The following is a 12,647-nucleotide window of genomic DNA, read 5'->3' on the forward strand; positions in this document are numbered from 1 at the left end:
CCATGGTGACCGGCGAAGCCCGCATGCGTCACTTCCGGTCGGGCGGAGAAGCCGAAACCGGAAGTGCGGGCCGGGAGACGCCGAGACAAGCCGTGGTCCACGCAGCTGGGAGTCGTGAGGATGGGGGTAAGTGGGGTCACTGTATGCTATTTATACACTGTATTTGTCATTTTTGAATTGTCTGAGGAAGGGGACACGTCCCCGAAACGTTACTGGTTTGCACAATAAATCTCTTCACGGAGTTTTCACGTTTTATTACAAGCCTGTGAGTGCCACCTAATTTCTTTGTTTGTATACTGGTGGACCTGCCGGCCCACAAGGAAGGGCACCACAGCCAGCTACTTTAGGAGGAGTGACGGGGCAAGTGTTGGAGAATATATATATATATATATATATATATATACATACATATACATATACATATACAGGCTAGGTGGCACTACACACTGTCGCGAGGGGCTACGCCCCCTTAACCTTTGCACGCCCTTGGGCCGTGCAATAATAGGAATTTACTTACCGATAATTCTATTTCTCGTAGTCCGCAGTGGATGCTGGGGACTCCGTCAGGACCATGGGGAACAGCGGCTCCGCAGGAGACAGGGCACAAAAGTAAAAGCTTTAGGATCAGGTGGTGTGCACTGGCTCCTCCCCCTATGACCCTCCTCCAAGCCTCAGTTAGGATACTGTGCCCGGACGAGCGTACACAATAAGGAAGGATTTTGAATCCCGGGTAAGACTCATACCAGCCACACCAATCACACTGTACAACCTGTGATCTGAACCCAGTTAACAGCATGATAACAGCGGAGCCTCTGAAAAGATGGCTCACAACAATAATAACCCGATTTTTGTAACAATAACTATGTACAAGTATTGCAGACAATCCGCACTTGGGATGGGCGCCCAGCATCCACTACGGACTACGAGAAATAGAATTATCGGGAAGTAAATTCTTATTTTCTCTGACGTCCTAAGTGGATGCTGGGGACTCCGTCAGGACCATGGGGATTATACCAAAGCTCCCAAACGGGCGGGAGAGTGCGGATGACTCTGCAGCACCGAATGAGAGAACTCCAGGTCCTCCTCAGCCAGGGTATCAAATTTGTAGAATTTTTCAAACGTGTTTGCCCCTGACCAAGTAGCAGCTCGGCAAAGTTGTAAAGCCGAGACCCCTCGGGCAGCCGCCCAAGATGAGCCCACCTTCCTTGTGGAATGGGCATTTACATATTTTGGCTGTGGCAGGCCTGCCACAGAATGTGCAAGCTGAATTGTACTACACATCAACTAGCAATCGTCTGCTTAGAAGCAAGAGCACCCAGTTTGTTGGGTGCATACAGGATAACAGCAAGTCAGTTTTCCTGACTCCAGCCGTCCTGGAAACCTATATTTTCAGGGCCCTGATAACATCTAGCAACTTGGAGTCCTCCAAGTCCCTAGTAGCCGCAGGTACCACAATAAGCTGGTTCAGGTGAAACGCTGACACCACCTTAGGGAGAAACTGGGGACGAGTCCGCAGCTCTGCCCTGTCCGAATGGACAATCAGATATGGGCTTTTGTGAGACAAAGCCGCCAATTCTGACACTCGCCTGGCCGAGGCCAGGGCCAACAGCATGGTCACTTTCCATGTGAGATATTTCAAATCCACAGATTTGAGCGGTTTAAACCAATGTGATTTGAGGAATCCCAGAACTACGTTGAGATCCCACAGTGCCACTGGAGGCACAAAAGGGGGTTGTATATGCAGTACTCCCTTGACAAACTTCTGGACTTCAGGAACTGAAGCCAATTCTTTCTGGAAGAAAATCGACAGGGCCGAAATTTAAACCTTAATGGACCCCAATTTGAGGCCCATAGACACTCCTGTTTGTAGGAAATGCAGGAATCGACCGAGTTGAAATTCCTCCGTGGGGGCCTTCCTGGCCTCACACCATGCAACATATTTTCGCCAAATGCGGTGATAATGTTGTGCGGTCACCTCCTTCCTGGCTCTGACCAGGGTAGGGATGACCTCTTCTGGAATGCCTTTTTCCCTTAGGATCCGGCGTTCAACCGCCATGCCGTCAAACGCAGCCGCGGTAAGTCTTGGAACAGACATGATCCTTGATGAAGCAAGTCCCTTCTTAATATCTCTTGAAGTTCCGGGCACCAAGTCCTTCTTGGCCAATCCGGAGCCACGAGTATAGTTCTTACTCCTCTCCGTCTTATAATTCTCAGTACCTTGGGTATGAGAGGCAGAGGAGGGAACACAAACACCGACTGGTACACCCACGGTGTTACCAGAGCGTCCCAGCTATTGCCTGAGGGTCTCTTGACCTGGCGCAATACCTGTCCAGTTTTTTGTTCAGACGGGACGCCATCATGTCCACCTTTGGTCTTTCCCAACGGTTCACAATCATGTGGAAGACTTCCAGATGAAGTCCCCACTCTCCCGGGTGGAGGTCGTTCCTGCTGAGGAAGTCTGCTTCCCAGTTGTCCACTCCCGGAATGAACACCGCTGACAGTGTTATCACATGATTTTTCGCCCAGCGAAGAATCCTTGCTGCCATTGCCCTCCTGCTTCTTGTGCCGCCCTGTCTGTTTACGTGGGCGACTGCCGTGATGTTGTCCGACTGGATCAGCACCGGTTGACTTTGAAGCAGAGGTCTTCCTAGGCTCAGAGCATTGTAAATTGCCCTTAGCTCCAGTATATTTATGTGGAGAGAAGTCTCCAGACTTGACCACACTCCTTGGAAATTTCTTCCCTGTGTGACTGCTCCCCAGCCTCTCAGGCTGGCATCCGTGGTCACCAGAACCCAGTCCTGAATGCCGAATGTGCTGCCCTCTAGTAGATGAGCACTCTGCAGCCACCACAGGAGAGACACCCTTGTCCTTGGAGACAGGATTATCCGCTGATGCATCTGAAGATGCGATCCGGACCATTCGTCCAGCATATCCCACTGAAAAATTCTTGCGTGAAATCTGCCGAATGGAATCGCTTCGTAAGAAGCCACCATTTTTCCCAGGACTCTTGTGCATTGATGCACTGACACTTGGCCTGGTTTTAGGAGGTTTCTGACTAGCTCGGATAACTCCCTGGCTTTCTCCTCCTTTTTCTGGACTGTGTCCAGAATCATCCCTAGGAACAGCAGACACCTTTTTCTGGACTGTGTCCAGAATCATCCCTAGGAACAGCAGACGTGTCGTCGGAAACAGCTGCGATTTTGGAATATTTAGAATCCACCCGTGCTGTCGTAGAACTACTTGAGATAGTGCTACTCCGACCTCCAACTGTTCTCTGGACCTTGATCATCCAAGTAAGGGATAATTAAGACGCCTTTTCATTGAAGAAGGATCATCATTTCGGCCATTACCTTGGTAAAGACCCGGGGTGCCGTGGACAATCCAAACGGCAGCGTCTGAAACTGATAGTGACAGTTCTGTACCACGAACCTGAGGTACCCTTGGTGAGAAGGGCAAATTGGGACATGGAGGTAAGCATCCTTGATGTCCAGGGACACCATATAGTCCCCTTCTTCCTGGTACGCTATCACTGCTCTGAGTGACTCCATCTTGATTTGAACCTTTGTATGTAAGTGTTCAAAGATTTCAGATTTAGAATAGGTCTCACCGAGCCGTCTGGCTTCAGTACCACAATATAGTGTGGAATAATACCCCTTTCCTTGTTGTAGGAGGGGTACTTTGATTATCACCTGCTGGGAATACAGCTTGTGAATTGTTTCCAATACTGCCTCCCTGTCGGAGGGAGACGTTGGTAAAGCAGACTTCAGGAACCTGCGAGGGGGAGACGTCTCGAATTTCCAATCTGTACCCCTGGGATACTACTTGTAGGATCCAGGGGTCCACTTGCGAGTGAGCCCACTGCGCGCTGAAACTCTTGAGACGACCCTCCACCGCACCTGAGTCCGCTTGTACGGCCCCAGCGTCATGCTGAGGACTTGGCAGAAGCGGTGGAGGGCTTCTGTTCCTGGGAAGGGGCTGCCTGCTGCAGTCTTCTTCCCTTTCCTCTATCCCTGGGCAGATATGACTGGCCTTTTGCCCGCTTGCCCTTATGGGGACGAAAGGACTGAGGCTGAAAAGATGGTGTCTTTTTCTGCTGAGATGTGACTTGGGTAAAAAAGGTGGATTTTCCAGCTGTTGCCGTGGCCACCAGGTCCGATGGACCGACCCCAAATAACTCCTCCCCTTTATACGGCAATATTTCCATGTGCCGTTTGGAATCTGCATCACCTGACCACTGTCGTGTCCATAAACATCTTCTGGCAGATATGGACATCGCACTTACTCTTGATGCCAGAGTGCAAATATCCCTCTGTGCATCTCGCATATATAGAAATGCATCCTTTAAATGCTCTATAGTCAATAAAATACTGTCCCTGTCAAGGGTATCAATATTTTCAGTCAGGGAATCCGACCAAGCCACCCCAGCGCTGCACATCCAGGCTGAGGCGATCGCTGGTCGCAGTATAACACCAGTATGTGTGTATATACTTTTTAGGATATTTTCCAGCCTCCTATCAGCTGGCTCCTTGAGGGCGGCCGTATCTGGAGACGGTAACGCCACTTGTTTTGATAAGCGTGTGAGCGCCTTATCCACCCTAAGGGGTGTTTCCCAACGCGCCCTAACTTCTGGCGGGAAAGGGTATAACGCCAATAATTTTCTATCGGGGGAAACCCACGCATCATCACACACTTCATTTAATTTATCTGATTCAGGAAAAACTACAGGTAGTTTTTTCACACCCCACATAATACCCTTTTTCTGTGGTACTTGTAGTATCAGAAATATGTAACACCTCCTTCATTGCCCTTAACATGTAACGTGTGGCCCTAATGGAAAATACGTTTGTTTCTTCACCGTCGACACTGGAGTCAGTGTCTGTGTCTGTGTAGACCGACTGAGGTAAATGGGCGTTTTAAAGCCCCTGACGGTGTTTGAGACGCCTGGACAGGTACTAATTGGTTTGCCGGCCGTCTCATGTCGTCAACCGACCTTGCAGCGTGTTGACATTATCACGTAATTCCGTAAATAAGCCATCCATTCCGGTGTCGACTCCCTAGAGAGTGACATCACCATTACAGGCAATTGCTCCGCCTCCTCACCAACATCGTCCTCATACATGTCGACACACACGTACCGACACACAGCACACACACAGGGAATGCTCTGATAGAGGACAGGACCCCACTAGCCCTTTGGGGAGACAGAGGGAGAGTTTGCCAGCACACACCAAAACGCTATAATTATACAGGGACAACCTTATATAAGTGTTTTCCCTTATAGCATCTTAATATATTATAATATCGCCACCAAAATGCCCCCCCTCTCTGTTTTTTACCCTGTTTCTGTAGTGCAGTGCAGGGGAGAGCCTGGGAGCCTTCCTAGCAGCGGAGCTGTGTAGGAAAATGGCGCTGTGTGCTGAGGAGAATAGGCCCCGCCCCCTTTTCGGCGGGCTTCTTCTCCCGTTTTTCTGACAACCTGGCAGGGGTTAAATACATCCATATAGCCCCAGAGGCTATATGTGATGTATTTTTAGCCAGCATAGGTACTTTCATTGCTGCCCAGGGCGCCCCCCCCAGCGCCCTGCACCCTCAGTGACCGTTGGTGTGAAGTGTGCTGAGAGCAATGGCGCACAGCTGCAGTGCTGTGCGCTACCTCATGAAGACTGAGAAGTCTTCAGCCGCCGATTTCTGGACCTCTTCTCTCTTCAGCATCTGCAAGGGGGTCGGCGGCGCGGCTCCGGTGACCCATCCAGGCTGTACCTGTGATCGTCCCTCTGGAGCTAGTGTCCAGTAGCCTAAGAAGCCAATCCATCCTGCACGCAGGTGAGTTCACTTCTTCTCCCCTAAGTCCCTCGTTGCAGTGAGCCTGTTGCCAGCAGGACTCACTGAAAATAAAAAACCTAACAAAACTTTTACTCTAAGCAGCTCTTTAGGAGAGCCACCTAGATTGCACCCTTCTCGGCCGGGCACAAAAACCTAACTGAGGCTTGGAGGAGGGTCATAGGGGGAGGAGCCAGTGCACACCACCTGATCCTAAAGCTTTTACTTTTGTGCCCTGTCTCCTGCGGAGCCGCTGTTCCCCATGGTCCTGACGGAGTCCCCAGCATCCACTTAGGACGTGAGAGAAATTTAGATTATATGTAGTATTAGTTCCAATTATAATTGTGTGTGGGGTTAAATATTGCACGGACAAAGGGCGTGCGATGGTTAAGGGTCCATAGCCTCTTGTGACGGCGTGAACAGCGCACACAGGGGACAATGAATAGTAGGTGCTGTGGTTGGGGGAGTGGCGGGTGCGGGGGAGAGGGTCCGGGGGTCCCGTGGGTGGGGGAGGGGTCGGTTACGGGGTCTTGCAGGAGGCTGTTGCGGTGGAGCGGCGGGTGTGAGTCTGGAGCCACCGCGGGTGGGGGAGGGCCATGTGCGGGGGTGCCGTGGGTGGGAGTCCGGAGCCACTGTTCGTGAGGGAGGGGCGGATGCGGGGATGCCGTGGGAGGGAGGGACAGTTGCAGGGGTGGCGCGGGTGGGAGTTTTGTGGGTGGGGTGGGTGTGGGGGTGCCGCGGATGGGGAACGTATGGTGTGCAGTGTATGTATGGTGTATAGTAATGCAGTGTATGTATGTAATGTGTGCAGTGTGTGTGTGTGCAGTGTGTGTGTGTGTGCGCGTGTGCGTGTATATATACACACATACATATATATATACACACACACTATGTAATTTGTGCAGTGTATGTAGTGCGGCAGTGCGGGGTGTGTGTGTGTGTGTGTGTGTGTGTGTGTGTGTGTGTGTGTGTGTGTGTGTGTGTGTGTGTGTGTGTGTGTACGTATGTATATATGTAATGTGTGTAGTGTATGTATGACTCTCCCCCCACCGTTTGTATGTGAGCCGCGGTCTAGCAATTAGTGGCCGGCTACCAAGCGCCATCTCCCCCTTAGCTATGCCGCTGTGGAGAGCGGTGATGGCTGCCCGCGGCGAATTAGGGGAGCGTGCGGTCCTGAGGGCAGTGGTGACGGGCGGCCTTCGGCTAAGAGCTGACCGCGGATTTCCGGGAAGCGGCGGGTGGCCAGTGGCGGCAGTGAGACTGACCGCGGCTGGGCGCTGAGCGGCCTCTCTCTGCCTCAGCCTGGTAGTCTCCGACGGCCGGGGAGGGGGAGATGGAGCCGGGGAGAGAGGGCGGGATACAGAGCGGCCATACATACAGCGGCGGCTCTGACTGACTGAGGGGCGCCGTCCTCCTCCTCCTATTGGCCTAGCTCTGTGACTCTGTGATTGTGACTCCGCCCAGCGTTAGCCACACAGTCAACGAGTGGCAGATCTGGGCAATTATATAGGAGATATCTATGATCGATATAATTACTGTACGTGTGTAATAGAGAGAATCTGAAATTAAACTGATAAGAACATATACTACCTTGATCCTAGCCAAAAGGCAGAAAAGGCGATAAACACTGGTAGTCATTAAACTACCAGGCCCCTGGAGGACACTGAAATACAAGGTCAAAACAAGGAACTGTGTAAAAATAAGAATTTACTTACCGATAATTCTATTTCTCGGAGTCCGTAGTGGATGCTGGGGTTCCTGAAAGGACCATGGGGAATAGCGGCTCCGCAGGAGACAGGGCACAAAAGTAAAGCTTTCCGATCAGGTGGTGTGCACTGGCTCCTCCCCCCATGACCCTCCTCCAGACTCCAGTTAGATACTGTGCCCGGACGAGCGTACACAATAAGGGAGGAATTTTGAATCCCGGGTAAGACTCATACCAGCCACACCAATCACACTGTACAACCTGTGATCTGAACCCAGTTAACAGTATGATAACAGGAGAGCCTCTGAAAAGATGGCTCACAATAACACTAACCCGATTTAGTTAGCAATAACTATGTACAAGTATTGCAGATAATCCGCACTTGGGATGGGCGCCCAGCATCCACTACGGACTCCGAGAAATAGAATTATCGGTAAGTAAATTCTTATTTTCTCTATCGTCCTAGTGGATGCTGGGGTTCCTGAAAGGACCATGGGGATTATACCAAAGCTCCCAAACGGGCGGGAGAGTGCGGATGACTCTGCAGCACCGAATGAGAGAACTCCAGGTCCTCTTTTGCCAGGGTATCAAATTTGTAGAATTTTACAAACGTGTTCTCCCCTGACCACGTAGCTGCTCGGCAGAGTTGTAATGCCGAGACCCCTCGGGCAGCCGCCCAAGATGAGCCCACCTTCCTTGTGGAATGGGCATTTACATATTTTTTTTTGCTGTGGCAAGCCTGCCACAGAATGTGCAAGCTGAATTGTACTACAAATCCAACGAGCAATAGTCTGCTTAGAAGCAGGAGCACCCAGCTTGTTGGGTGCACACAGGATAAACAGCAAGTCAGATTTCCTGACTCCAGCCGACCTGGAAACTATATTTTCAAGGCCCTGACAACATCCAGCAACTTGGAGTCCTCCAAGTCCCTAGTAGCCGCAGGTACCACAATAATCTGGTTCAGGTGAAACGCTGACACCACCTTAGGGAGAAACTGGGGACGAGTCCACAGCTTTGCTCTGTCCGAATGGACAATCAGATATGGCTTTATGAGATAAAGCCGCCAATTCTGACACTCGCCTGGCCGAGGCCAGGACCAACAGCATGGTCACTTTCCATGTGAGATATATCAAATCCACAGATTTGAGTTGTTTAAACCAATGTGATTTTAGGAATCCCAAACTACGTTGAGATCGCCCAGTGCCACTGGAGACATCAAAAGGGGGTTGTATATGCAGTACTCCCTTAACAACTTCTGGACTTCAGGAACTGAAGCCAATTTCTTTCTGGAAGAAAATCGACCGGTCGAAATTTGAACCTTAATGGACCCCAATTTGAGACCCATATACACTCCTGTTTGCAGGAAATGTAGGAATTAAGCTAGTTGAAATTCTTCCGTGGAGCCTTCCTGGCCTCACACCATGGAACATATTTTCACCTAAGCGGTGATAATGTTGTGCGGTCACCTCCTTCCTGGTTCTGACCAGGGTAGGGATGACCTCTTCCGGAATGCCTTTTTCCCTTAGGATCCGGCGTTCACCCGCCCTGGCGTCAACGCAGCTGCGGTAAGTCATGGAACAGACATGATTCTTGCTGAATCAAGATCCTTTCTAGTATCTCTTGAAGTTCCGGGTACCAAGTTCTTCTTGGCCAAACCGGAGCCACGAGTATAGTTCTTACTCCTCTCCTTCCTATCATTCTCCATACACTGGGTATGAAAGGCAGAGGAGGGAACACATACACCGACTGGTACACCCACGGTGTTACCAAAACGTCCCAGCTATTGCCTGAGGGTCTCTAGACCTGGCGCTTCATGTGAGACGCCATCATAACCACCTTTGGTCTTTCCCAACGGTTTACAAAACATGTGGAAACTTCCAGATGAAGTTCCCACTTTTCCGGGTGGAATTCATTCATGCTGAGGAAATCTTCCTAGTTGTCCACTCCCGGAATGAACACTGCTGACAGTGTTATCACATGATCTTTCGCCCAGCGAAGAATCCTTGCTGTCATTGCCCTCCTGCTTCTTGTGCCGCCCCGTCTGTTTACGTGGGCGACTGCCATGATGATGTCCTACTGGATCAGCACCGGTTGACTTTGAAGCAGAGTTCTTCCTAGGCTCAGAGCATCGTACATTGCCCTTAGCTCCAGTATATTCATGTGGAGAGAAATCTCCAGACTTGACCACACTTCCTTGGAAATTTCTTCCCTGTGTGACTGTTCCCCAGCCTCTCAGGCTGGCATCCGTGGTCACCAGAACACAGTCCTGAATGCTGAATGTGCTGTCCTCTAGAAGATGAGCACTCTGCAGCCCCCACAGAAGAGACACCCTTGTCCTTGGAGACAGGGTTATCCGCTGATGCATCTGAAGATGCGATCCGGACCATTCGTCCAGCAAATCCCCCTGAAAAGTTTTTGCGTGAGATCTGCCGAATGGAATCGCTTCGTAAGAAGCCACCACTTTTCCCAGGACTCCTGTGCATTGATGCACTGATACTTGGTCTGGTTTTAGGAGGTTTCTGACTAGGTCGGATAACTCCCTGGCTTTCCCCTCCAGGAGAAATACCTCTTTCTGGACTATGCCCAGAATCATTCCTAGGAACAGCAGACGTATCATCGGAAAACAGCTGCGATTTTTGGAATATTTAGAATCCACTCGTGCTGTCGTAGAACTACTTTAGATAGTTCTTTTCCGACCTCCAACTGTTCTCTGGAAACTTGCCCCTTTCAGGATATCGTCCAAGTAAGGGATAATTAAGATGCCTTTCTTCTTTTAAGAATCATCTTTTCGGCCATTACCTTGGTAAAGGCCCGGGGTGCCGTGGATAATTCAACGGCAGCGTCTGAAACTGATATTGACAGTTCTGTATCACGAACCAGAGGTACCCTTGTTGAGAAGGGCAAATTTGGACATGGAGGTAATCCTTGATGTCCAGGGACACCATATAGTCCCCTTTTTTCCGGTTCTCTATCACTGCTTTGAGTGACTCCATCTTGATTTGAACCTTTTTTATGTAAGTGTTCAAAGATTTCAGATTTAGACTATGTCTCACCAAGCCTTCTGGCTTCAGTACCACAATATAGTGTGGAAGACTAATACCCTTTTCCTTGTTGTAGGAGGGGTACTTTGATTATCACCTGCTGGAAATACAGCTTGTGAATTTTTTTCCAATACTGCCTCCCTGTCGGAGGGAGCCGTTGGTAAAGCAGGCTTCAGGAACCTGCGAGGAAAAAATGTCTCGACTCTCCAATCTGTACCCCTGGGATAATACTTGTACGATCTAGGGGTCAACTTGCGAGTGATCCCACTGCGCGCTGAGACTCTTGAGACTACCCCCCCACTGGTGGAGGGCTTCTTTTCCTGGGAAGGGGCTGCCTGCTGCAGTCTACTTCCCTTTCCTCTATGTCTGGGCAGATATGACTGGCCTTTTGCCCGCTTGCCCACATGGGAACGGAAGGATTGAGGCTGAAAAGACAGTGTCTTTTTCTGCTGAGATGTAACTTGGGGTAAAAAGGTTGGATTTCCCAGCTGTAGCCGTGGCCCCCAGGTCCGATGGACCGACCCCAAATAACTCCTTCCCTTTATACGGCAATACTTCCATGTGCCGTATGGGATCTGTATCACCTGACCACTGTCGTGTCCATGACATCTTCTGGGAGATATGGACAACGCACTTATCTTGATGCCAGAGTGCAAATATCCCTCTGTGCATCTCGCATACAGTATATATATAGAATGCATCCTATTAAATGCTCTATATCAATAAAATATTTTTAGTCAGGGAATTCGACCAAGCCAACCCAGCACTACATCTCCAGGCTGATGGCGATCGCTGGTCGCAGTATAACCACCGTATGTGTGTATATACTTTTTAGGATATTTTTCCAGCTGCCTATCAGCTGGCTCCTTGAGGGCGGCCGTATCTGGAGACGGTAACGCCACTTGATAAGCGTGTGAGCGCCTTATCCACCCTAAGGGGTGTTTCCCAACGCGCCCTAACTTCTGGCGGGAAAGGGTATAACGCCAATATTTGTTATCGGGGTAAACCCACGCATCATCACACACTTCATTTTATTTTATCTGATTCAGGAAAAACTACAGGTAGTTTTTTCACTTCCACATAATACCCATCTTTTGTGGTACTTGTAGTATCAGAAATATGTAACACCTCCTTCATTGCCCTTAACGTGTGGCCCTAATGAGGAATACGTTTGTTTATTCACCGTCGACACTGGATTCAGTGTCCGTGTCTGTGTCTGTGTCGACCGACTGAGGTAAATGGGCGTTTTTTTAAAAACCCCTGACGGTGTTTCTGAGACGCCTGGACCGGTACTAATTGTTTGTCGGCCGTCTCATGTCGTCAACCGACCTTGCAGCGTGTTGACATTCTCACGTAATTCCCTAAATAAGCCATCCATTCCGGTGTCGACTCCCTAGAGAGTGACATCACCCTTACAGGCAATTTCTCCGCCTCCTCCAACATCGTCCTCATACATGTCGACACACACGTACCGACACACAGCACACACACCTGGAATGCTCTGACAGAGGACAGGACCCACTAGCCCTTTGGAGAGACAGAGGGAGAGTTTGCCAGCACACACCAAAAAAACGCTATAATTACATAGGGACAACCTTATATAAGTGTTTCTCCCTAATAGCATCTTTATATATATATTTATATTTATATCGCCAATTAGTGCCCCCCCTCTCTGTTTAAACCCTGTTTCTGTAGTGCAGTGCAGGGGAGAGCCTGGGAGCCTTCTCTCCAGCCTTTCTGTGAGAGAAAATGGCGCTGTGTGCTGAGGAGATAGGCCCCGCCCCTTTTCCGGCGGGCTCGTCTCCCGCTCTTTAGTGAAGTTTGGCAGGGGTTAAATATCTCCATATAGCCTCTGGGGGCTATATGTGAGGTATTTTTAGCCAGTATATAGGTTTACATTTGCCTCCCAGGGCGCCCCCCCCCAGCGCCCTGCACCCTCAGTGACTGCGTGTGAAGTGTGCTGAGAGGAAAATGGCGCACAGCTGCAGTGCTGTGCGCTACCTTTAGAAGACTGCAAGGGTCTTCAGCCGCCGATTCTGGACCTCTTCTTACTTCAGCATCTGCAAGGGGGCCGGCGGCGC

General features: G+C 50.1%; 1 protein-coding gene and 1 pseudogene across 5 annotated transcripts in view; both read right to left on the reverse strand.

Moving 5' to 3' along the window:
• The window catches only part of POLA1 (DNA polymerase alpha 1, catalytic subunit), a 1,252,649-nt gene that overhangs the window by 975,992 nt on the left and 264,010 nt on the right, over positions 1-12,647 (reverse strand). The gene's annotated exons all lie outside the window — the stretch shown is intronic.
• On the reverse strand, positions 7,329-7,442 carry LOC135052880 (U2 spliceosomal RNA; annotated as a pseudogene).

This window comes from Pseudophryne corroboree, chromosome 2 (assembly GCF_028390025.1).
Source record: "Pseudophryne corroboree isolate aPseCor3 chromosome 2, aPseCor3.hap2, whole genome shotgun sequence".
Classification (NCBI taxonomy): Eukaryota; Metazoa; Chordata; class Amphibia; order Anura; family Myobatrachidae; genus Pseudophryne; species Pseudophryne corroboree.